The sequence below is a fragment of the Tupaia chinensis genome, unplaced genomic scaffold, assembly GCF_000334495.1.
Source record: "Tupaia chinensis unplaced genomic scaffold, TupChi_1.0 Scaffold144255_1, whole genome shotgun sequence".
In the NCBI taxonomy this organism is placed as follows: Eukaryota; Metazoa; Chordata; class Mammalia; order Scandentia; family Tupaiidae; genus Tupaia; species Tupaia belangeri.
In genome coordinates this window covers 4,056,061-4,060,618 of record NW_006204113.1, presented here as the reverse complement: position 1 = coordinate 4,060,618, position 4,558 = coordinate 4,056,061, and positions in this window count along the sequence as shown.

The window sequence follows — 4,558 nt, the reverse complement described above, 5'->3', positions numbered from 1 at the left end:
CTATGTTAAATCACCAGCCTTTGCTCCACATTCTGTACCAAAAAAGGGGCCCCCCTGTGCCTGCCACATTTTTTTATGCTATTTGAAAAAAATACCTGGTGGTGAGTCAAACCCCCAAGTGGTTACGGTCTCCATTACACAGGAAACAGGTACTTAGTGGCGGAGAGAAATTTAAAGTTGGCTGCTTTTTCTCTTTTCCACCCCACCCCTTTCCTGAGGTTGGCCACTTTTCAGCGACACCTCTCACTCAGGGGCACCCGCTTCAGCCGTCTCTTCTGCAGTGTGCTTGTGCCTGCAGCTCTGCAGGCACCATACACCATGCCGGGTGTGCCCGTCTTTACTCTCCCCACAGCTGGTCTCTGACTGTCAGCGTGGTGGGGGTGCAGATGCTGACAGTAGAAGCTTATCTAGAGAAAGAGGCACAGGGTGAACTGGGCCAGGGGACAGAGCCTGATACCCAGGGTGCTAGGGTATGGCTTGCAGTCTGGCCCACTTCAGAGAAAATCACAGAACCCGAGCGAGAAGGCTGCCATAGCGCTGAGTTGAGCTAAGGTCCCAATCCTTGGCCAGTGTGTGTGAGGATGCAAGAGCTGCTGTGGACACCCAGCTCTGGTCTGTAGGCCCCAAGGCCCCTGAGTCTCACCCTCCAGCAGGGCTCTCTCGTTGCACAAAACCTGCCCTTTCCAGTGGCCCTTGCTGACCACATGAGACTCAGCAAAGACTGGGCTGGGGAACCTCCAGGACTGCACTGCGGGAAACAGCCCCCAAGCCTCAGAAAGGCCCCCTCAACACTGCTGGGGTCTGTAGTCACTGGCGGGCACTGGACCCCACAGCTAGAACTGGGCCCTGCCTCCAGGTCCAGTTCAGGATGTACAGGAAGCCGCTTCACCTCCACCTGTGACTTCACTGACCCTTGGGATTTCCTCACTCGGCCTCACCTCAGTGACCATTGCAGAGGGCCAAGGAGGAGTGACACCGCACCTGTGTGCTCCCTCCAGGGTTTAAGCCACCACAGCTCCCTGACAGCACAACCAACTGCTTGGGTGCCCAGGCTGGCCGCAAACTGAAGAGGAGCTCCCTCCCCTCCCCAGGAGTGTGGAGCGCTCTCACTAGCCTCGGAAAGCTGGAGAAAATGGCCTTGGCCGGCCAGGGTTAATTCACGGTGGGAGGGCTTGGCTGTGACCAGGGCAGCAAGCCCATAGGCAGCCTTCCTGTGCATACTGGAGGTAGATCGAGCGGACGCCTGGGTCTGCCCCTCCTCGGCCACAGAGCCGCCAGCCAGGCGCTTCAGGGAATGAACCTGCTCAAGTGTGTCTCCAATGAAGCCCGGTGCCCCCCATTCTGTCAGGATTCATTTCAAGAGTGGGGGCAAATTTCCTTATTTATTGTCACCTGTGCCTTCCCCTCATTCATCCCTATTCCACTGCACGTCGAAGCAACCCCGCGACCCGGAACCAGCCTCTGGAAGCCAAGACTAACCCGGGGTCCCCATCAGCTTGCCCTTTGCTTCTGGGAGAAAGCTCACTGAGAAAACACCTTCTGCTTCTTGTTTATACAGAGACAGCACAACTCGATGGGGAGACTGGGGTCTTTTATGCACCGAAGCTGCTTCTGACGCAGAAAGCAGTGGGGCTCTTGGTGTTTCGTGCTGCCTTATTTATATTAAAGGAAAAATTAAGTTCTTGCAAGGAGGACAAACAGTTGTGGTGTTTGTTTTTAGCATCAGGAGATCTGTGAGGCTCCGGGCAGAGTTGGGGAGAAGGGTGGATTTCCTATTGACAGGCAGAAGCTTTCACTCCCCTTTTATTCTTACACTTTCAGGAAACTTAAAAAAAAGAAAAAAGAGACATTTCTACTGTGTTTGAGGTAGCTCATTGCTGCCTGCAGAGTTCGAGAAAGGGCCTTTTTAAGCCAGCTGTAGATAGGAATCCAACCAAGACCTTATTTCATAGAGCTGGTGTGTGCCAAGAAATCTAAAGAAAATAATGGGAAGCTTTTTAAAATATATATATATTTTTTTTTTCTGATTTGCTATAGGGCACATGTGCTCATCTGAGAGAGGAAAAGTGAGAAAGCAAGCTACCAGGTTCAGACTCAAACCAAGGCCAGCCATGTGGGAGTCCAGCACCTTAAACACCATGCCACCTGCTGTCCCCAGCCTTTGGCTTTTGAAGAAAAAGATTTGTCTTTTAAATGAAGGAGTTCTAGGCCCCATCACAGTGACGCAGGCAGGAGCAAGCTGTTCTGCATTACCGGGGTCACACGGCTGGCTGCAGGTTCAGATCCCAGGTTGACCTGAAATGCACTGGGTTTGTGGTGCCCCAAATCCTGACTAACGGGAAGACAGGAGGACACCGTGGTGTGACTCTGTCAAGGGTGCTGTCTTTCTCCTACTGTTACTCTCTCCTAAGAGAAAATAAACTTAAAAATTAAATAAATGGGGCGTCCCAGTCCTCTAGTGTACTTTAGCTTTTCCACTAAGGACGACCCCTGCCCTCTCTCCAGGGAGTTTCTCTTCCTTCCAAAGCAGGTTTGACTGTACCCAGCCCCTGCCTCCACGCATGCCGAGTGCTCCAGGACTGTACCTGTGCACCTCCTGACAAGGGTATGAGTAGGCCCTTGTGTAGCCCAGGTTTGAATCTGGAACTGGTGCTCTTGTTCATAATCCAGGGCATCATCTAAGTCACCTGGAGAGCTTGGTCAGTTGCCCAGACACTGCCCTGGCTGGGACCCAGGGCCCCGGGGGCAGCAGCTACACAAGCGTGTGAAACATTCACATTCACACTAGTGACATGGGAAGCAGAAAGGACGAGCAGGCAGACGATGGTGAGCACGTCTTCCTAGCAGGTCACTAATAGCTCACAAGCATTCCTTGCTAGTGTGCATGAGCATTGTGGAAAATAGAAAAATAAGACCAAGCCTCTGTCCTGGGAGAGACGGCATGGGTGGCCTTCCAAACACCTGTGAAGAGCGCCACAAGAACAGCATTGGTGGGTTCCAGAAAGACCAGTCAGGGCCTATTTCTGTAACTGTGACCCTGCACTACACAAATGCGTATCACCTACAAGTTCCTTGGCCCCACGGCAGACTTCTAGAAGCTGGGTACAGGACTCTACATTTCACCAAGTTCCCCAAGTTATTCTGGAAGTCTAAGAACTAATGATACCTAGGGTGGCTGGGAAAGGCCTCATACCCTGCCAGATATACCATGTGAAATACGGTAGAACGGACTGAAAAGCACTCCAGCCAGAGCCATGGAGTGAGGATGGGGAAGGTAATAGAGGCAGGCAGCACTGGGCAGCACCAGCTATGTGTTGGGCACGCTTCCCCACCCAGTTTCATGTATAGCTATTAACACACGTCATTCAAGTCCATTCCATGAGGCACACGCTATTATCGTCTTATTTTTCAGATAAGGAAATTGAAGCATGGAAGAGTTAAGTGATTGTCTAAGGCCACACAGCAGTACTAGCAAAGCCAGGACACCACCTGGGCAGCGCTGGTACTTGTGTTGGTGTATACTGAGAAATCATGGTAAGATTGAGGAGGCAGGGGACCAGCAGTTAGCGTAATGGCCCTGTTGCTGGACTCCCATGTAGTCGACTGCGGTTCTAGTCTCGGACCCGGTGGCTTAAAACTCACGCTGGGTGCATGTGTGTGCGTGCCCAAGATCCCGAGAGGAGAATGGAGGAGAAGGGATTGCGGTGTGGCCATCCCCCCCCGGGAGGAGGGGATGATTTCTCACTTTCTGTCTCTGTCTGGTGTGCGCACGCGCCCTATAGCAAAAACCTCTGAAAAGAAAAAAAAAGATTGAGGAGGCAGAGTGGGACTAACCATCCACAGCCTTGAGTGCTAATCTAAGGTTGAGTTGGACTTCACACAACAAGCAGCGGCCAGCCACTGTGGTTTTTGAACGAGACAGTGACTTGATTCACCACCTAACTATGGAAACCTTAACTGTGTGGTGACCATCATGCAGGGTCCAAAGCCAACGTCCAGAACAGGGCTGCTGGCGACTGTGGCAGCGGTCAGTGAATGTGCAGGAAGTCCCAACTGAAGTCGTTCCAAGGCTGTGAATCAGAACATTCTCATGGTCCATCTAGCCTCCACCTCAGGGGCTAGAGCTGGAGGTTGTTTGGTTTGGCCAGGGGGCTGTAATTGGAGAGAGCCAAAAACCACACAGCGGAGGGAAATGTATCCTTCAGCCCTCCTCATCCTCCTCTGCCTGGTCCTGTCCCACCACCCAGGAAGGGCATCTTTTAGAGTTAACTTTTCTCATTGCCATCTAAAGATAGCTTGTTTTTAAGCTAGTTTTGTTGTTGTAATAAAAACAATCCAGTCATAATTTTAAAAATTAGCCACTGATAGGAAAATTTAATAACGGATAAAAGCTCCCACTCCTAAGTTCTTGATCTATTCCCCAGAGATCATCAATCTTGTTTCTCATGTATCATTCCAATGTATTTTCTATATATTCCATACACTGGATGCATGGAATCTCTTTTGTTCTTTTTTTTTTTTTTTTTTTTTTTGGGGGGTTTTTTTTTGCAGGCCGGCG